Source organism: Corythoichthys intestinalis, chromosome 7 (assembly GCF_030265065.1).
Source record: "Corythoichthys intestinalis isolate RoL2023-P3 chromosome 7, ASM3026506v1, whole genome shotgun sequence".
NCBI classification, from domain to species: domain Eukaryota; kingdom Metazoa; phylum Chordata; class Actinopteri; order Syngnathiformes; family Syngnathidae; genus Corythoichthys; species Corythoichthys intestinalis.
This window is the reverse complement of record NC_080401.1, coordinates 21931335-21954244: the sequence shown is the minus strand read 5'-3', so window position 1 is coordinate 21954244 and position 22910 is coordinate 21931335. Positions and strand designations below refer to the sequence as shown.

The following is a 22910-nucleotide window of genomic DNA, read 5'->3' as shown; positions in this document are numbered from 1 at the left end:
GTTGTGTCTTTTCAGTGTAATGGACCGTGATATTGATCATAAACCTTTGATGTTCCCTGGCTGGCTTTATCTGTAAGAAGCCCCCGCCGCATCGGGAAAAGAGGAGGGTTAAAGTGGTTTGCAGTCCGACGATGCTTTACTGGACCACACCTCCAGCGAGGCGAGTGAAATGGCGAGATTTCATCGCGGCAAGACGAGCGCTTTAACAAATTATAATATATGTTGCAAAGCGTCATTGTGTGATGATGAGTTGGTTTCAACCGTTTTTTTTTTTTTTTTCAAACACATTTAATTTCTCTTCACGCTCAATGTTCATTAAAACAGTCGCACAATAGAGCCTATCCAGGGGCGTATATATCCATTACCTGTTTTAGTTTCACCCCTCCCCAGCAATAATTGAATAAGAGGAGCACGCCAAAGGAAGAGGTGTGGAGAGAGACGGTGGGGCTTGTATGTGAGGAGGGGATGCTGGGGAGGGAGGGCCGTACGCATGACATCATTCCCTCAGTCAGCGCTTGGACACGCTTGTGGTTCCTTCCTCCGAGTGCGCACGGCGGCTGGTGCTGAGGGAGCGACTCCTCCTGCCGAACACAGACGCGCATCCTCTGCAACCTGCGCTGGGCTGGATTTTGAGTGCATAGATCTAAATATACTTATTTATTATTCCCGCTAGAGGAACTGGTGAACCGACTGGACCTGCCTGTGGGACACACACTTTTAGACGCAAAAAAAAAAAAAAAAAGAGAGGAAAAAAAAACACTCGGGGATTACTGCTTGTTTAAAACATGAAGATGTGACGGCTCATGCGCAAGAACCAGAAAGGAACTCCGAGGCTGGTAAAGGTAAGCAGGCTATCTGTGCACACAATTGCACCCATGATTATTGATTTTCAACAAAGGTACGGAAGCAACCACCCCCTCCCGCACCCCCAAAGTGACCACAAGACATGTGCCCATTCGTTTTTTTTTTTTTTTTTGGTGCGTTAATGTCAAAAGCAGGCACCAAGATTACATATTCAGGGGAGTAGACCGTGTTTCAAATATTTTGATGAGCCACTTTTTGTATTTTTTTTTTTTTTTTTGCTTAATAATACTCGTGTGTCCCGAACACTGCGATGTTTCAGCCGTTGCCTCAATACGGGGAGGAAACAGAAAATGTTGGCGCTGTCGTGGTTCTGAAAAGGCAGTTCGAGCGGGTTTGGCGTTCCTCTTTTACACTCATAAAAATACAGGTGGTAAATGAGCAAAACAGAATGCATATTTTTACAATCTTGTTTTGGCAGCATATGTAAATCATTTTTGGGGCAGAGGCATGTGAATTACATATCAAAAAGGGATTTTTAATTGAGGATTGAGTAAATTTAGATCATGGTTTTAAATAACCAGCTCTTATCAGTTTATCCCACTTTGCTCACTTCGTATTATATTTTCTTCCAATATTATTCTTTTCCCTCACCATGTCTGTGGAGCCTCAGGTGCATATGTTCTTACCAGAGAATGTGAGGTGTACATGCTGGACAGATTTTCTTTTTAATCACTAATTATTCCAAAATGGGAAACAAACCCTGGGTTCTTACCCGGGATATAGTTCTGAGGATGCAGTGCTGAATCCTACATTGATCATTTGGCATAACTTGGCTGATATATTCCATATTTGGATAACATGGAAAATAGTTTTTTGTTCCTGTTGTAATATTACAATTTGTTAATTTCCCCCCAAATTTAAACCCTGCACATTGCATTGCACATTGGCAAGTTACTTTGAAAACACACACACACACATTGTGAAAATAAGTGAAAATAAGGAACATCCCCCTTCTTCATCGGAATCAGATCATCAAATATAAAGAATAATACCTTGCAAACACCGTCCCGGTTATTAAAAATGTTTTTATTCATTTTTGTCCCCAATCTGGACCTGAAGTAACACAGTTAGGCTTTTTACAGTGCCTGGGAATGGCTCACAGGCTTGTAGCACACTGTAATGTAATCAAATTTATGATGTTGCTGTATGTTCCAATTTTAGTTTATGCTTTGTCTCGCGTAAAATTCTTAATTTCCCCTCAAACCAACAAGCCAACCACAAACACTTCATTGCTATGGTGCCCAGGAGGGGGCATCCAAGCAAGACATGTAACATTCACTAGTGGATTAGTATGCTCACTCACAGGCTGCCTGCACCCAACCTTCCTGGAAATAGTCCAGCCCTTTCTAATATATTCTATATTCTGACTCATGCCACCTCAGATTTATTCTGGCAACCAATCATACGCTGCTTGAGTTTTTATTTTTTGCTTCTCCATATTTCACTTTCAATTACACCAAAAGTTTTGCCTCTTGCAGCGAAGTCTTTAAAATATGGGCAACAGATGACGTCATGCATGCCGATGGTGTTCAAGCACCAAGATATTCCCTCACACTTTTTTCTTAATGATACATGTTGTAACATATGTGTGTACCCTTGGATTTTTTTTTAGCTATAATTTGAGATATTTTAGAGTTTGAAATTTAAATGATACTTCTCATGATCACTCAACTAGAGATGTGTCTACTTAAGTCGCTATTAAAATGTGGTACCACACAATGATCACAATGACAGGAGGGAGTCCATCATTCCCTGAGCAGAGAAGCCTGTGGACGGGCACCCATTAGAGTCCTTTCAGAATTAATGGTCTGCGTATATTTTATGAAGCGTCTCCTCTTCTGGCGTTATATCGGACCATTTCTCTGAATTCGGAAGTTGGTTTTGAATTTTTTTTAAAAATCCCTTTGTCTCAATTTTTTGTGGATTTTTGGTAACACCATAGTTTCACTTGCCTTTTCCAAACTGGATGAAGCCAAGCATGTTTTCCAGCTTGCACAATTCTTGACCTGCCATCAATCAAGTAGCCACTCTCTATGTATGAGATGGGTGATTGGAGGGCATGCTCAAGCATCCGTTGTTTTCTCCTGCTGTAATGCACCTCAATCATGCTCACCTGTCACAAGATGGACAGCTAAGATTGTTTCTGGGCCATATAGTGGAGGCCACCCGCTACTGTAAAAAACATCTCACACATGTGCAGTCTCACTAAGTCACACACACATTTATTGCATTTACAAGATGAACTATATGTCATGCTCTGCAAAGTTATTATAGAGAGGTTCGTGTTATCCCATTTTGTGCAGTAAAAAAGGAAACAAATACAAATGGAAGAGAAATGGCTTACTTTTTCTTTGCAGGATTAGAAGACAGGGTGGGCTAAGGAGGTAGTCTACTAGTACATTAAAAGAGTGACATCATAAAGGTAAAACATTGGAGGCCATCCAGCAATTTGTGCTATCCCCCCACAATTCAACTTATTTTGTTCAAAAACACAAGCTTTGTTTGACAACATCAACAATCATCTTTGAGCTGGGTAGGAGAGCTGGGATAATTTTTTTTGCCTATCCATTACACTATCCAGGCTAGCGATGTAAAGTGACCGTCTGAAGAATTAAATAAATAAATAAATAAATAATAAAATGCTCTTCCACTAAATGTAGCGTCTAAATACCTACTGATAATGGCCATTAATAGTTTCAAAACTAAACTAACTAAACAAATAATAGCTCCAACATTTCTTATTGAATGAAATTTGTCTAAAAATGAACAACTATTTCCATTGAAAAAATATTTTGTCTTTATTTCTAAACAATATGTAGAATATTAGACATTATTTATACATTTTTCCATCTGATAAACAAATTGTGTAATGATTTAAAAAAAAAAACACACACACACAATTACTGCAACACACTAAACAAGAAAACCTATATTACAATATGTGCAACGCAAATGGAGGGAAAAAAAAACTTCCACATAGTCTGTAGTTAAGATGTTATTAGAAACTGCAAGCACTTCAGCTTTGACGAGGCAATTTGGTTACGTCTCTTGCCTATTTTGAAATGGAATGGAATGCACAGACTCCAGCATACATAAAGAGTTAGTAGGCACATTGGGCAACTTTGTTAATATGTCTATATTTTCTTCTTTTTGTTTTGCAATAAAATTGAAATGTGTCCAGATCCTGCACGCCATTTTCCCCTGGTCCTCCCTGCATCCATGACTGCATGTCTCCTGCGTGCCTGAGTGAAATTAAACCCCTCCTTTCCTGTGCCACGCTGTTCATTAACTTCAAAGAGACAGCGTGTTAAGTCTAGTTTGCAAGTGGTCAGTCATGTTGCAAGCCACAAAGCATACACCCTAAAATTGCTCTTTATTGGTATGGAGAGTTTCAGCGGTATCTGATATGTCCATAATTTTAAAACCTTGGTCCCAAACCAGTCAGCGGCCCATGTCTACAAACAAGCAACAGAAATGTAAAGTCTTGTTTGTGTTTCAGACTACTGTATGTTCTTTTCACATTAGTGACAGTACTGTTCCCTAACCACTTGACAACCATGTTTCTATCTTTTACCAAGTAAGTGACACACTGCAAATACACACCTGCTTAAAACTAGTTAATTTCCCTTGTTTTCAGTGTAAATCCACTAGAAATAAGTGAAATTATTGCTTTGAATAAATTCTGCTCAGATTTCTTGAAATAAGAAAAATATCTAGTTGAAAATAATCTGAACACTTATTCTAAGCAATAAATTAGTATTATTTATCTTAACAAATCTTTGAAATGTCAAATGTTCTTCATTCAAGAATAGATATTTTTTGAAAACATTACTGGAAAGTAATTTTTTCTTGATTTAGGTGAAAAATGGCCAACTCTTACAGTAGATGTATGGGCTCAATAAGAACAAACATTATTCCACTTTAAGTAAATATTATCTGACACAATAATCTGCTAACTAGATTATAAGACTCAAAACAAGTAAGAGAAAATAATTTGACTAGATTTAAGAAACATAATCAGATTAAGATGTTATAAATTTTCAGTGCACAAACTCCCTCACGTACTATACAAAAATACAATTAAAGACGTTGTGCATTGTACTAAAAAGTTTTGCTTGATGGAAAATGTTATGATGACCCCAACATCAAAATTAGAGTACTAAAAAGAAAGAAGGAAAGCCTTGTTCATGACAACAGAACATTGTCGATGTTTACTGTGTACTGGGAGAGATCTACAAGCTTGTTAGTTGTCACCTCCAGGTGAACAGCAGGGTATTTTCCATTATATTTTTTTCCTCCTGCCTTTGGCACATCTGGAAAATACTAGCAGCACAATGTCAATCTTAGAATTTCCTATCTCATCTCAGCATTGCCTTAACTACTTCAACCAACATGCAAAGGCTATTTGTTTTAAAACCATACAAATGTCAGGATAAACAAATGAATTTAAAAGATGATGCTGGTCATAAAAGTGCAGGAAGGAATTCCAAGGGTGTATTTGGATTCATTATGAGATAAATAATCAGGTTTCCACATTCTCAGACAAACCTTTCTAAATGGTTTCCTTGACATTTAAAAAAAGAACAGAAGAAATTGTCCTTGTACTTTTTGAACAATGATTTGTCATTTCAAATTGCTCAGACATAAGTACTTGAGAAAAAAGTCTTGACAAGCAGAATGAGGCCACAAAATGCACTTTTCAATAGTTTTTCCATGAACAATGTAGCCTTGTTTGAGATCATTGTTAAACTCGACACTTTAATGCATTTGATGTGTACACACTTGCTTAACATGCTTAGCTGTCAAGAAGAGTGAGCACATGATGCAAGAACCATTCATTGGAAGGTATCATAGTGTTTATATGTGTGTGTATAAGTCAAGGACATAGGTTTGGTCTCAACATTCATAGGGACGATATAACAGCATAATCTGCATGGACACTTTTTGCTGAGGACGGGACATTTAAAAGACCAAACAGACTGTGTGAACGGGGGTCAGGGCTACATTTCTCACCAAAAAGAACCTAATTAATTGATAGGCTAAATGATCAATGTAAAATAAATCTGTATTGACTTATACTAACTTTCATGTGTATTGGTTCAGGTGATGCACCGTTCGATTCAAACGTTTGTTTTAAAAAACTACAAAAGAAACATTTTGAAAACTTCCAGAAAAAAATGTCTGGATTTTTTAGCCAATTTTTCATTGCAATATTTGTACACAAACTATATTAATATACACAAGAAATACAAACTTGTTCATCAATTAACTAATTATAAGGGGGTAATCCTTAGCTCACTACATTTGTTAGTTTAATAGACGTTAACAGTAGAAACAGGAAACAGGATATTTCTCTCAACACAACTTCCTCCTCTAGTTTAAGAAATTCACACAAATTAATGTTATGCTAACTCTGATGCATGTCAAATTAGCAGTGTGTTCCCCACCTCCACAACATTGACGTGTTTTTACACTACTTACAGTGGTTGCTGCTGGCAGAAAAAAAACTTCTAAAATCCCTTGTCTTCGAAGGGGGCGGAGGAGGCGGCACGTTGTATTTCTGTCAGGCTGTGAATGCGTGTGTGTGGGTGTCTGGGGGGGTTTAATTCATCAGCCAATCAAATGTGTGTTTGAGGGGAAAAAATGATTCATCAAGTGAAAAGGAGTCAATGTAAGTTTGAATATAATTACTGTAATTCTAATAAACAATGCTAGGGTCAATTCTATCCTTACAACATGTGGGAAGAAAATCTAAATGACCTATACAACTGAAGTCATTATATAATGCAAATAAGGTTGCTTAAAAGTTTTTGGGGACAAGTTCAGCATCCTGAAAAGTTGGTAGTTTTATGTTCCTACCGTCACTCTGCAAACCTACGCCCTTGGTATAAGTATATGCACTCACAAGCTTCTTCATTAGGCATATCTGTCCTCCTAAAACACATTTCTAATCAGCTAATCACATGGCAGGAACCCAATGCTTTTAGGCATGTACAGTTGTGGTCAAAAGTTTACATACACTTGTGAAGAACATAATGTCATGGCTCTTTTGAGTTTCCAGTTATTTCTACAACTCTGATTTTTCTCCGATAGAGTGATTGGAACAGATACTTCTTTGTCACAAAAAACATTCATGAAGTTTGGTTCTTTTATGACTTTATTATGGGTTAACAGAAAAAGTGATCAAATCTCCTGGGTCAAAAATATACATACGGTACATGGATCTGAAAACGCGAATCATTGACTTGAACAAGTCAGGAAAGTCACTTGGAGCCATTTCAAAGCAGTTGCAGGTCGAGAGAGAGCAACAGTGCAAACAATTGTTTGTAAGTATAAAGTGCATGGCACTGTTTTGTCACTGCCACGATCAGGAAGAAAACGCAAGCTATCACCTGCTGCTCAGAGAAAATTGGTCAGGAGGGTGAAGATTCAACCGAGAATCACCAAAAAGCAGATCTGCCAAGAATTAGAAGCTGCTCAGGTGTCAGTGTCCACAGTCAAGCGTGTTTTGCATCTCCATGGACTGAGAGGCTGCCGTGCAAGAAGGAAGCCCTTGCTCCAAAAGCGGCACCTTAAGGCTCAACTGAAGTTTGCTGCTGATCACATGGACAAAGATAAGACCTTCTGGAGGAAAGTTCTGTGGTCAGACGGAACAAAAATCGAGCTGTTTGGCCACAATGCCCAGCAATATGTTTGGAGGAGAAAAGGTGAGGCCTTTAACCCCAAGTACACCATGCCTACCGTCAAGCACGGTGGTGGTAGTATTATGCTGTGGGGCTGTTTTGCTGCCAATGGAACTGGTGCTTTACAGAGAGTAAATGGGATAATGAGGAAGGAGGTTTACCTTCAAATTCTTCAAGATAACCTAACGTCATCAGCCCGAAGATTGGGTCTTGGGCGCAGTTGGGTGTTCCAACAGGGCAATGACCCCAAACACACATCAAAAGTGGTAATGGAATGGCTAAATCAGGCTAGAATTAAGGTTTTCGAATGGCCTTCCCAAAGACCTGACTTAAACCCCATTGAGAACTTGTGGACAATGCTGAAGAAACATGTCAGAAAGCCATCAAATTTAACTGAACTGCACCAATTCTGTCAAGAGGAGTGGTCAAAGATTCAACCAGAAGCTTGTGGATGGCTACCAAAAGCGCCTAATTCAAGTGAAAATGGCCAAGGGACATGTTACCAAATATTAGCGCTGCTGTATGTATATTTTTGACCCAGCAGATTTGATCACTTTTTTCTGTTCACCCATAATAAAGTCATAAAAGAACCAAACTCCATGAATGTTTTTTGTGACAAAGAAGTATCTGTTCCAATCACTCTATCAGAGAAAAATCAGAGTTGTAAAATAACTGGAAACTCAAGAGAGCCATGACATTATGTTCTTCACAAGTGTATGTAAACTTTTGACCACAACTGTATGCACGCAGACATGGTCAAGACGGTCTGCTGCTGTTCAAAGCAAGCTTCAGAATTGGATAGATAGGCAATATGTGTGAAAATTGCTATAGCATGTGGGAACACATTTTGTTCTGAATATTACAGAAAGTGCTGATACGTGGGATTCTCATGCACAACCATCTCTAAGGTTAACGGAGAATGGTCTGAAAAAGAGAAAACGTATGGTGAGCAGCAATTCTGTGGGTAAAAATGACTTGTTAATGCCAGAGGAGAATGGCCAGACTGGTTCAAGATGATAGAAAGGCAACGGTAACACAAATAAGCACTTGTTACAACCGAGGTATGCCGAAGACCAACTCTGATCACAAGTCACGTCAAACCTTGGAGCATATGGGCTACAGTAGCAGAGGACCACATACCAGGTGCCACTCCTGATTAGTAATTTGCGTTAACGATCACTTGGACAGGTATGTCTAATAAAGTGGCCTGTGAATGTATATAAATGTACAGAGAAAGAGAGATTTGGGCTAATTTGTCATACTCAATATCTATTGAAGATTTGTCCATACTTCGATTTTTTTCAATGTTGGCATTATCTCCATGCTGCTTGCAAGTGTTTTCTTTTTATACTTAAGTGGTTGACTGTTTGTGCCGTTCAATAAACAGAGGTGAAAGTGCCCTGTCATTTCGCTTAAATGTGTCTGAAGTATCTGCCAGACAGTTGCATGAGTCAGTGTCCCAAACAGAGGTGGGTAGAGTAGCAAAAACTGTACTCAAGTAAGAGTAGCGTGGCTTCATAATAATATTACTCAAGTACAAGTAGTAATCCAAAAATGCACTGAAGTACAAGTAAAAAAGTATCCAATGAAAATAATACTGTAGTAATGAGTAACATTGTGAGTAACTGCTAATTATTATTATTATTTTTTTTAACTTTAAAAAACTAAACTAAACGTTATAACAATGACATCCTAACAATATATAACATTTGATAACGGTAACTACAACTTTGAGATTCCGTTTTATGATTGTTCTGGCTTATACTAAAGCAAGTTGGACAACACAGCTAGCTAGTTAGACCTCTGACGTTATCTTAATCTTACCTTGGAGCCCCCCAAGTATGTGTGCTTGGTTATGTTGGAGACATTTAGCTCAGAGTGTGGACGTCCATGCTGTTTAATCCATCGAAGGCACTGCTACAGTAGTGTTTTAAGCACTGGAAAGAATAAGAGCTGTACTCCCGCAGATAAACTCCTGGGCTAACCCAGTGTCTGATTTAGATACGCCATAGGCACATTGCTTCGCCATTTTGAACGTATGCAGCTTGTTGATCCTTTTTGTCTTCCGTCAAGTTTTATGGCAGTTGGCAGTCTCATGAGGCTTACAGTAACCACCAAAAGAATCAGTTAGACAATTGAGGCATGTGTGAACGTTTCATGGACCATGCTCACATAACAACAGTTCTAGGGCTACAACTAACTATTATTTTTTAATATTTGATTAATTTGACAAATGTCACTTTTTTCAAATACGCTCACAATTTAACTAAGTTTTTGGCATGTTGTAAGTATAAATAAAACCAAAATGAATGACTGTTTCCTTCAAAAATAATATAAAAAAATAATATTTTTATTACAGCTTCCTGACTTAACTGTAGTCTACAACTGTACTGTTTGAGTACATAAAACAAAACAAAAAAGCACACTCTCTTATATGACAATTAACAGCTTGAATGGGAGTTTGTGTTGAAAGAAGATTAAGCTGTTATATAATTGGGTTTGTGTGTGTGGTTTCTTTATGAAAAGAAATGAGACACCTTCACTATCTAACAATAACTGGAGCACTAATACACTTCTCCAAAGACACTCCCAACGTCATTTGATTGACAGACCATTCCTTTCGGTAAAAGCAAAGGTTGTGACAAGCAAAATAGAGAAGGCAAAAGGCAAAGTACAAAATAGCCACTGTTTATTCCGTTTGTGTTTTTCAATGAAAGTAAGTAAAAGTCACCGACAAAAATTGTCAATACGTTTGTGATTTTAAATGACAAAAAGTAGAAGTCAGTGACAAAATTTACTTATAAATATTTTCATTCATTTATATATTCATTTTTTAAATTTTTTTTATTTTGGCACTTCTGTGATTCCGTAGTATCCTTTATTTATTGTGTATACCTTTGTAAAACTACAAAAATGCAAAAAAAAAAATAAATAAATAAATAATAATAATAATAATAATAATAATAATAAAATACAAAAAAATCATTTAGTACTTTTGAAGAGATTCCAAGGCATACCCAGGCCAAATTGGAGACAAACACTCCAACGTAAGGTATCCTAGGTCATGCCTGGAGCCCTAACCGGGGCATCCCTATCCAGTACATTACTAGAACAACATCTCCAGGGGAAGTCATGCACCTCAAAAGTATCATTGTCATAGCCCATGTGAGCATTAAGTCCAGCAGCAGAACTAGGGTCTACTCAAGAGAAAAGCTCTGATGAACAGAGAAGCCAGCTTTCCAGAAAACTCAGCAGTAAAGTTGTCCAATAATAACTTCTTAACCAAAACCCCGATTTGTCTAACTCCAAAAATCCGATACCGATATTAAACTGATACCGATTTATGTGGTCGTGGACTTAACATATTATGGCTAATTGTACTGTGATGCCTCACTGGATGCTTTGATTTTTTTTTCTTTTTTTTTCATTTCATTTGTTTATCTCAGGCCATGATTTCCTTGTCAAGACAGCAAATATATACAGCTCATATAATCATATAACAAAAAAGAGCAGCAAAACTAATGCCCCTTTCCCACTGAAACTAGTGGGTCAACGCGCGTTTTTCCAACCCGATGCATCCCACTAGCAATTGGCATTCGGCACCTTTCCCATTGACGAAAAAACCGGTGTCTTTTTTTTTTTTTTTCACCCGTGTAACCCCCCACCCCACCTCAGCCGTGTGTAACGCTCATGACATCACCACGCTAAGATGCGCTTCGACAAGTGCGACCGAATTCATTCAGTTCAAGGAAGTAAACAATGCAAAGCAACATGGAAGCCTCCTTTAGTTTGTGTTCTCTGTTTTCATGCTTTTTACTGCCCGCAAAATGGTCGAAATGCAGCAAAGGATCAACACTGTGCTTGTGCTGAGGCAACATAGACGATGTGAATTTTGGTTTGAAATTGAAAGGAGTCGTGTACGTCACAGAAGGAGGAGAAAAGCCTTTGTTTCATCTGTTATGGCTATTGCTAACGCTGCTACACCGACTGTTCGCCGCATGTGGATCCGGGCTAGAGCACGTTTTTTGTTTTTTGTTATGACCAGACCCGGCTGCAGAAAGAAATTACAGGGGGGGCATTACATTTTTTGGGGGGGGGCACACTTCTTCAATGTAAATTTAGCCGTAACAGTGGCGTTTTTACCCGTTATATTTTCTGATGATAGTGTCAGTCAGTGAAACCGCAGGAGGTGGCAGTGCTATCCCTTCATGTTGACTTTCGGCCGCGTCTTTGTCATGGCTTGAGTTCGTCTTTAGTTTCTTGAAAAAAACACGGATGTCCATTCCAATTTGAATTAGCAACGGAGGAGCCGCTCAATCGCCATTTCTGTAACCGGAGCAATCCCTATCCAATTGCAGTACACAATGGCCAGCCACTCAGCCCACCCCCCTTATCTGTGATTGGCTAGAAATTGCCTACATTCGCTGCTCTGATTGGTTGAATTGAATGACGACAGATCAAGATAGGATGACTAGAACAGTGTTTTTCAACCTTTTCTGAGTCACGGGACGTTTTTACGTTGGAAAAAATCTCGCGGCACACCACACCAAAATGTTCCAAAATTACTTTCTGTATAGTATATTTAATTATAAAATAATTTCTCAGTATTTATACTTACTCACTGTGAAACGTTTAGCAATTAGGCTTGAAAAACTATCAGACAGGGGACTTGAGCAATGCATTTAAGCACATCAGGGCTGGTCGTCTCGCTGACAATGGCTTTGCAGACAGGTAGTATTAACGTCTCTGCCACAGTTTGGGACTTTTGGGATTTAGCAACAAAGTAACTGGCTTTCAGGGCGTTCTTATTTACCTTTGTAGTTTTTCTCAAAAAAGTTGCCCATTTCTCTGTGTTTTCACGAAGGCGTACAAAATAATCCATCGACTTGTTCTGAAGCGACGGGCGTTCATTTGGAGAGGACGTTTAAGCTTGTATGGTGCCATGGCGCTAGATAGCCGCTCGTGTCGCGTTCAAGAACTGCTCGGATTTCTAGGCATCTCCCACCTAGCTGTCCTCGATAATGTGTTGGAATACAACAAAGAGGGAGGATTAATGGTCGTCACATATGGATAAAATGGAAAGGACACTTTTGTATATATCGACACTTGACGAGTCAAATAATGAACAGTAGAAGGGCTGGGGTCCACATTGTAACGGAGAGGAAGGTGGCTGATGGCTAGAAATCCGAGCAGTTCTTGAACGCAACACGACTCTTCTGCACACAACCGAGAACTTTTTCCCATTCCTTCCTTCCTACTGCAACTTTGACCGACGATGTTAAAAAAAGCGACATTGGATAATTTCTCGCGGCACACCTGACGATCTGCAGTGTCAATGAGCATTCGAAGTTCTGCAGCAAGGGAACACGTTCCTCTGTAATTCACTTCCAAGCCACGAGAGGGGTGTGGCGTTGTGTTTGTACGGTTTTGGGGGACTCTTGTCGACTTCCTCTGGTTTTCATCTGGTTAGACAACAATGCCAACCGAAATGGAACGCTTGGATGTGGATCTTCAGCCCATCAACATTGAACAAAAAATGTTGATCATACAAATGTTGAGCGTAGGAAACACAGAAAACGGTTGGGGAGGTGGTCTAACCGACCACTACACCAGTCTAGGTTGAGAACCGGCGAATTTACAACACTGGTTTGCCCACTGTGTCTCGATGCAGAAATGCACTTTTGCTACTTTCACATGTCAACGGACCTGTTTGATGACCTGTTGCGCCGTATACAGCCCTTGCCATTGCACCAGACAACGCACAGCAAAAGCACAGTCACATTCAAGACGCGATTACTTCAACTACAAAGTTGTTCGAAATGACCTGATGGCTTTCTTTCAGTTACCTCAAGGAACTGTGCCATTGCAATATGAAATGGCGTGCCGGGGCACTCTAAATCAGCGTTGATGTATCAAGTGTGTAAACTGTCTGTTGTTGAAATCAAAACAACTCTTTTGACACCAAACCTTTGCCTTATTCTTCATATACTTGAAGTTTGAATGCGAATACGTCACAGACTCACAACAAACATACTACAAAATAAATGATAAAGTGCACCAACAAAATATACGACATAAAGTGATAAAAAGCTGGCAATTGCGCCCCCTAGGCCTGTCGTGATAACAAATTTTAGTGGGCGATAAATTCTCTCATAAATTATTGCAATATGTGATATTATTGCGCCCACCCCAAAAAAAATGTTTTTAACCAATTTACAATAACACAATAAGAATACAGAATATATATAAGAATATACGTATATATTAATAATACTAAGTAATATTAAGTACACTCATTTCAATGCGATAAACGTTTACTCTTAAATTCAAAAATACTTATATATCTTCTTATATCTTATATCTTATATAGAAATCGCAACTAAAAACAATAGACAATGCCTCTTTTAAGTAAAAGATAACAATATCAATGCCGCACAGAAACACAGAATACATAAAATGTCTTTTTCAAGGAAAGATAAAATTGTACTTCAATAACTTTTAAGACACAGAAGTTTAAAATTGTACTAACACAAACAATTGCACTACAACAACAACAGAGAAAAATTGATTAATTAAGTAACAGTCACAAAAATTTGGCTTCACTAAGGCTAGGTTCATACTGCAGGTCTTAATGCACAAATCCGATTTTTTTTAATGTCTGTTTTTTTGGCGTGCCCGTTCAGACTGCCTTTGTCCATGGAGCTCGTTCAGGTATCACGCATACTCACTAATTCGCAGTCCGAGATGCGCTCAGCAAAGTGATCACATGCGCAGAAGCAGCAAAACAAATTACACATGCTAGCTGTATGTTATTCCAGGGTGATCATATATTGATTTCCAAAAATATGACACAAATAACAGACATTAATAATCCCCGTTTAGTCCTTATTCAAAGTTTATATGGACTGATAGAACGTATACACGCACGCACATAAGCCTTGATTTATGTGCGTGACATGATGTGGGTGCGTCAATTTACCCCGTTTCGGCCATGTAAGCAATACTGAAATATTGCTCATTCGGTGTATTGAATTAAAATCGAAAATTGTCAGGCTTATCCTTTTCTTCATTTATTTTGTGCATAAAAGCAGAGTTCAAGCTAGAAAGCACAGCTACATCGCTCCCGTCCTGCCTGCCGCTTTCGCTTTGCTGATGTCATTGCTGCAGGAATTCCGATTCGGGAGACTTGAAAGTTCAGACCGCCAGCCACATTCTGTAAAAATGTGACCCAGATCGGATTTAGACCACATACGAAAGTGACCCAGATCGAATTTGAAATGGTCCAGTTCTATGCGACTTGTCACGTTCAGACCGTCAAGTTAATGCCTCACTCAAGTCGGAAAAACACGAAAAAATCGGATTCATGCATTAAGACCTGCAGTATGAATGTAGCCTTAGGCTAGGTTCAAATGGGTAAAACGAACATACCCTGAAGTCAATAAAACACAGTGAATCGTCATTAAAGCATATTGCACTGTTGATAACAAGGAAGCCGAACTTTTAACAGCACGTCCGCCGCACATCTGCTGCACGCACGCACGCACGCACGCACGTGAGGCGATAAATCGCAGCGGGAAAATTACCGCCTTCATTTTCATTTACCGTGCGATTAATGGAATTATTGCATATTGCGACAGGCTTAGCCATTTGCTTTCGAACACATACATACATGTCTCGGAGGTTCTTCCATTTTTTTATGCATTCGCTGACCTCCAGCCCCGTATTTTCAAAAATCTCTTCAACGAAGTGCTTGTCATTTGGCAATCTTTATAATGCCTTGATAAAACATTGTACAGGTTGTCGTACTTGCGGACCTCTTCTTCGATGATCCTCTCGTCTGCTTGGTCCAATTTTGAGTGTAGCCCAACAACGTTTGTAAATGGCGGTGATTTTGCGCTGCGCCAGAAACAACAGTCTGAGCGGACCAATCAGAGTCCATTTGTGTCACGTCACCACACGTTGACGTGACGCTTAGTCAGGATTTTGAGGATTTTGCACGTCAGGCTACTGCGGAGAGTCGTAAATCGGGTCTGCTTTGACGGCGTAAGTCCACCGCAGAAGCATAACTCAGCCTTTATTCTGTCTTCAATGTGTGTGTGGAAGACAAATCGACAGATGGCGAACAAATCAGGCTCTAAAGAGAAGTCAGACGTTGGAGTAAAGTTGAATTGGCTTTACTGTGGTCATCTTTCTCTTGACAAGAGTACTGATTCTTTTTTGTATAACTAAAAACAACAAAACGTGTCAATAATATGAAATTAAGTTACAAAAAAAAAAGAAAAGTATATACCAACTGGTAGTACAGCTTGCAAGCAATAAAATAATGCAATCACATTTTAGTACAAATGCAAAAAAAAAAAAAAAACACACACAACAACACACATCTCCAATATACTACATAACTCTGATGAATACATTTGGCTCTCTGGTAGATCGTGATCGACGTAATGAGCACCCCTGCTCTAATGACTCCAAAATAGCTTGGTACTCTGAAATGCATCTTTTTGCATATGCACAAAAATAATCAGTCGCTAGGCCATCTCCTTGAACACCCGAGTGAACCTCAATGTACAGGCACCATGCCAGGAAGCAATAATTATGCCAACAATTGCTCAGTGCCTCTCACTGTGCTCTACTCCAGAGTACAACCCCCCTTAAAAGATTTTGTACCATGGCTCAAGCCGTGTGTCGAAGAGAGCCGGATTACTGTATATGTAATCGGAAGATGTTCACCTTGCACACCAGTTAGGACTGACATTCTGCATCCCTAGGGCCACATTTTGTAAACAAAGATCAGACCACCAACGTCTCCACCTACTGTTGCCGTCCAGTTCACTCGGCACCTGATCTCAATGACTCCACTCACACGAAGATATGAACCCAGGCTACTTTGAGTCCACGCGTGCAAGCCTTGCAACTACCTCTCAGGGGGGCACAAGTGAACCATCCATGTCTGGTAGGAGAAAACGAGGTCCAAATATTGTAAAAACAAAACCAGTGCACCACTTTATAAAGCAAAACAACAACAATTAAAAGCTTTTGTACCAATTAAATATATATCTTTTGACAGATACTGTATTATTATTCATTGTATTTGAGGGTTTTTATTCTTCTTTTGAGTTTAGAATGTGCCCATGAAGGAATACCTTTTCTAGGTCTCATTTAGACAGTTGTTTTCACCTAGAAATAAACAAAAAAGTTAAAATAGATGTTACAACAAACTCATGTACGGAGCCCCAGACATGACATGAATGAAAATAAATAAATAAACACATAAATACATAAATATATATTAAGGGTATAACAGTACATTTATTTGTATTGAACCGTTTCGGTACGTGGTGCTCAGTTCAGAACGGAGGCGTACCGAATGAGTTTTTGACGTAATGTAACCCTTACTTTTCGAGGCTGTGAGTCGATCGGGTTACAGTTTCTTTGTGTAGATTATATTTACTCGGTCTTCTCTAGTATAATGAGGACCAACACGGTAGGACAGTATAACCCAGAAACGTCAACGGCGCGACAACGTGGCCGCAGCGAGAACACAATGAAACGCGGGCGTTAAAGTCAATCAGCCAATGCACACCAGTCGCAGTGCCGCCGCGTGTTAGACGCGTCCCAGAAGCGTCTCAACACGACGCACGCGATAACAACGGCGGAGTTTATTATTTGACGCGAGACGCAACCCTCCTGCCTCAATACTACTACCGGTAGCTGGGATCGGGCAGACCAGAAGTCACTCGTGTAAAAATACAGTGGATCCGGTCGATTTTCAAACAAATATGCAATCGTAACCCACTGTTTGAGTCCATCAGATCTCTTGAGTGGTAGATCGGGGCACAGTTGACTTGTCTTTGTTGATTTACTGCTGTCTTCTCTGCTATTATAATAACCAACACGACCCCGTGTTCAATACAAAACCCTCGTACCACAACAAAACAAGTAGGAACTAATATTCACATAGGAACTAAAGTTAAACAACATAAAATATACAATATACAGTGCCTTGCAAAAGTATTCGGCCTCCTTGAACCTTGCAACCTTTCGCCACATTTCAGGCTTCAAACATAAAGATATAAAATTTTAATGTTTTGTCAAGAATCAACAACAAGTGGGACACAATCGTGAAGTGGAACAAAATTTATTGGATCATTTAAACTTTTTTAACAAATAAAAAACTGAAAAGTGGGGCGTGCAATATTATTCGGCCCCCTTGCGTTAATACTTTGTAGCGCCACCTTTTGCTCCAATTACAGCTGTAAGTCGCTTGGGGTATGTTTCTATCAGTTTTGCACATCGAGAGACTGACATTCTTGCCCATTCTTCCTTGCAAAACAGCTCGAGCTCAGTGAGGTTGGATGGAGAGATTTTGTGAACAGCAGTCTTCAGCTCTTTCCACAGATTTTCGATTGGATTCAGGTCTGGACTTTGACTTGGCCATTCTAACACCTGGATACGTTTATTTTTGAACCATTCCATTGTAGATTTGGCTTTATGTTTTGGATCATTGTCCTGTTGGAAGATAAATCTCCGTCCCAGTCTCAGGTCTTGTGCGGATACCAACAGGTTTTCTTCCAGAATATTCCTGTATTTGGCTGCATCCATCTTCCCGTCAATTTTAACCATCTTCCCTGTCCCTGCTGAAGAAAAGCAGGCCCAAACCATGATGCTGCCACCACCATGTTTGACAGTGGGGATGGTGTGTTCAGGGTGATGAGCTGTGTTGCTTTTATGCCAAACATATCGTTTTGCATTGTGGCCAAAAAGTTCAATTTTGGTTTCATCTGACCAGAGCACCTTCTTCCACATGTTTGGTGTGTCTCCCAGGTGGCTTGTAGCAAACTTTAAACGAGACTTTTTATGGATATCTTTAAGAAATGGCTTTCTTCTTGCCACTCTCCCATAAAGGCCAGATTTGTGCAGTGTACGACTGATTGTTGTCCTATGGACAGACTCTCCCACCTCAGCTGTAGATCTCTGCAGTTCATCCAGAGTGATCATAGGCCTCTTGGCTGCATCTCTGATCAGTTTTCTCCTTGTTTGAGAAGAAAGTGTGGAAGGACGGCCGGGTCTTGGTAGATTTGCAGTGGTCTGATGCTCCTTCCATTTCAATATGACGGCTTGCACAGTGCTCCTTGAGATGTTTAAAGCTTGGGAAATCTTTTTGTATCCAAATCCGGCTTTAAACTTCTCCACAACAGTATCTCGGACCTGCCTGGTGTGTTCCTTGGTTTTCATAATGCTCTCTGCACTTTAAACAGAACCCTGAGACTATCACAGAGCAGGTGCATTTATACGGAGACTTGATTACACACAGGTGGATTCTATTTATCATCATCGGTCATTTAGGACAACATTGGATCATTCAGAGATCCTCACTGAACTTCTGGAGTGAGTTTGCTGCACTGAAAGTAAAGGGGCCGAATAATATTGCACGCCCCACTTTTCAGTTTTTTATTTGTTAAAAAAGTTTAAATTGTCCAATAAATGTTGTTCCACTTCACGATTGTGTCCCACTTGTTGTTGATTCTTGACAAAAAAATTAAATTTCATATCTTTATGTTTGAAGCCTGAAATGTGGCGAAAGGTTGAAAGATTCAAGGGGGCCGAATACTTTTGCAAGGCATTGTAAATGAATACTACATCACATTTGTAAAATATAAACACATAATAAAATAAATAATAGCCCATTTAAATAAAATAAATTGAAATGAGCTAAAACACCTGTAATTAAATACTAAGAATAATACACAGATCCAGCTTAAACAATTAAATTGATTAATTTTTGTGTGGCGCTTTAACTTGAGAAAATCCAACAATAAAGCTTTTGAAAACCGTTCATGAAAAAAAAAAAAAGATTCATTGAGGCATTTCATTGTAAAATACATGTTAAAATCTTTGTCATTGGGATTGCTTTTCTCTTTAGCACGGGACTTCTTTTTTCTTCTTTCTTTCAGAAAGAAAGCTGACCAATACGCGGGGTCTGAAAGGCACATTGTTGTTGGATTATCTTTAAATACCCGCTACTTTTTGAGCAGAATTCTAGCTTTGTATAGGCTAATGTTCCTATTGTTGAAAGCACAAAGGTATGTTATAAACAACAAGGACATTTATATTTTGCATTTTGTTTTCTTACTGTACCGAAAATGAACCGAACCGTGACCTCAAAACCGAGGTACGTACCGAACCAGTTATTTAGACTTTTTTGTAGTGGAGTGCAAATGTAAATGTCTTCGGTGGAGAGAAATTTGTGGGTCATCTGCCTGTGCAACCACCGACAAGCCCCATGGGTTATAAGTCTTGAAGGTCATGGTTGCATTTCACCCTCCCATCCCTTTCCTATTGTTTGCACATCTCTCTTCCGGTCTTTTGGTAAATGTGTCCAATCAGGTCGGCGAGGATAATGTATCCAACAACAGCAGTGAAGACAAAACATTGTCTTGTCCTGTTTAGCCTGCATAATAGTCAAATACATCACAGACAATGAATGATTCATACAGTTGGAGAATCATTTATGTTTAATTGAATTTGTACTGTAAGGCGCCAAGCCAGGGAGCAAATTCCCAGTTGTGGGTATGTTGTTGAGGGTGAGGGTGAGAAGGAGGAGGTGTTATGCAATATCAAGGCAGAATTAAGATAGAGAGAGGCAAGCATTGTCGGTGTCCTTGTACGTTCCTTCTGCAGGGCCTAATAAAACCCTCACAGGCAAGCATTGATCTCTCCCAGAACAATCCATTTAGACTGAGTGCGCCTGGCCATGTGGGGCCTCTTCAATTATTAATGGCAGAATGCTGTGCAAGCTTCCGTTGAGATGCAACAATGTGCTCCAATAAACCTGTGAACAGGGATTTGCAGGAAAGTAGAGGAAACAGAAAAAGACATTGTCAAAGATGCAGTGCAAGATGCTTGTAAAGGTTTTCTTGAAAAGTGACCAGGATTCCAGGAAATACTCGTGGCATAAGTAGAGTGCTGCCTGATTGGGTTGGTTCAGATTTATGGCGTCCAAAGGCCCACAAGGTAGCACTTTCAAATATGAATGCATTTCCCAACACAATGCTGTAAGAAAAAAAAAAAATACTGCAAAGAGGACATAAAAAAGAGACACAAAGTAGAAACAGGAAGAAGAGAAAAATACTGACTATCGGTAGGACAAGACAATTGGAAGAAAAAGGTGATGATAAAGAAATGATCCCTCTTCCTGTATAGCCTGCAGCAATTACAGTATGCAGTTTGAAAGGTATTGGGAGGGAAAAAAACACTGAAGCTTAGAATCTGTAGTAAATTAAAGAAGGAATGTAGAGTACATGGGCAAGGACCAGACTAAAGTAAAGTAAAGTAAAAGGGCATGAAGAAGAGGATATAATTATATAGATAAAACCAAGGAAAATTGATGGCTGGAAAGTGAGGCAGCGATATACATCTACAAAGAGGGTAGTGGGTGGGACCTTTTGAAAGCAAGGCATGAACAGCTATTGATCACATCAGAGTTACAGTTGCAATTGCGCTATGTGGGGATGTCTGTACTTGACTCCTTACAGCCTAAAGTTTACTCATTGGCATGTCGCGGAAAGGCCTTACAGCCCTTTTGCTCTGGATGAGAAAAGGACCCATTTCCCCCCCTTATCTTTTATATATCCTATGTCATCAATTCACTCCCAATGTGTTTTGATTGATTCATTTAGAGAATTGTGCGTCTCACTGATTTGAGGTGCAAATACCATCCTGCCATGTCCCTCACACTACTCCCATTTGGCTTGAATGCATGTATTGAAGCGCTGACCTCTGCGATATAGTAGCACAGGAAGGATAGGGTAGCCGGATTTAGGCTGAGTAATCTGGAGTTGAATACCTTGTCTGTCATCCAGTGAAGCCCAGATTTACAAACTATGTGGTTAGATTTGATACTCACAAGGTGCGTGGAATTCATTGTTGGCTTGCAAGTGCCGGGAGACAAGGTACAATGAATAAGAGGGTTAAAGCAGTGGTTCTAAACCTTGTTGGGGCTACCGAACCCCACCAGTTTCATATGTGTATGCACTGAACCATACTTCAGTGTAAAATAAAATATGATTTTTTTTTTTTTTTTTTTACAAATTCAAGACATATAGCTTTTCTACTGGTGCAAAAAAATTAACCATGCAGAACAAAACCAACATAGTGCATGAACTCACAACAAAATACCTGCATTGCGATCGGGTATGCAACTTCATATGATGTTGTGAGGATCGGTTTGTTAATGGGTACAAATCAAAGAGCAGGCAGAGTGGCCTTATCATCAAATCTGGGTCTGTTCACCTTGAATTCAGCAAGTGTTGTGTTCCTATATTCCCCATCTCCATGCAGCTTCTCGAAATGTACCTTTAGTTTTGCCCGTGCGAGGCTAGAGTTGCTCAACTTGGGATTGCAAATCATGCAGCTAGGACGCTGACTCCCGTTCCATGATACATGAGAATCCATATTGTACATATTCGTCCGACCACTTTCTTTTTTGCTCCACATAATATGCATTAAAATTTGAAGAAAGTAATTATACGACAAACTACAATGACGTTCACATGTTGTATCGCTCCTGTGTGCACTAAATTCTTCGCAGCACTGATTGGCCAAGCAATGTCACGTGATCATCTGTAGCCAGGAAATTCAACTTTGAACTCCAAGACAAATGTTACACGATAGCTCGATTAGAGAAATGAATCAGACCCAACCAAAGATTGCCTGCATTGAATACTTTATATAAAAACTTGATATATCAAGGTTACAATGGCGTGACCCGGCAAGGAGCCGTGAACACGCAAGAGTACAAAGATGTACAATGGAGGCTGGACATTTATACTGTTGAAAGGGCGTTTCCTAAGGATGCTTACTGTAAAACGATACCTATGAAAACGAAAGTGAAACTTAAGTAGTAATTGGCGGTTTTCCACAGAAAAACATCGTGACTTACAACCTTGAGAACCTGGCCATGGCTGGCACCAAAAGGGAGTTAAAATCAGATAAGACAGTCAACAGAACCTCTTTGTATTATGTTCAAAGAAATGCAACACAAGAACCTGGATGAATAGTCTAACAAATGACTATAGTATCACAGGAGTTATGTGTTTTATAAGCATGAATAAAATTGATTTCACAATGGCCAAGCGGGGCATGCCATCGCTTATAGACATGATGAGTCTGTGTGTCTTGATCTCAGCAACAGAGGCTCCACCGAACCCCTGAGACTGACTCGCCAAACCCCTAGGGTTCGATTGAACCCAGGTTAAGAACCACTGGATTAAAGTCAATCAGACAAGGACTGCTACCTCTGGCGGAAGTGTCTCTTGGTGAAGGACGTCGCTAAGGAAAAATTGTCTTGCGAAAACCATA

The 22910-nt window shown here is 39.5% G+C and overlaps 1 protein-coding gene across 12 annotated transcripts in view; it reads left to right on the top strand.

Annotated features, from left to right (window-relative positions):
• The first annotated feature begins 498 nt into the window (after positions 1–498).
• ptprsa (protein tyrosine phosphatase receptor type Sa) overlaps positions 499–22910 on the top strand; it is a 374739-nt gene continuing 352327 nt past the window's right edge. For 8 of the 12 annotated variants that reach the window (XM_057840793.1, XM_057840795.1, XM_057840789.1 and 5 more), the window contains exon 1: positions 499–842. The gene's annotated coding sequence lies outside the window, so the exon portion shown is untranslated. The remainder of the gene's footprint in view (positions 843–22910) is intronic. The other 4 variants (XM_057840799.1, XM_057840800.1, XM_057840803.1 and 1 more) reach the window with 1 other exon arrangement.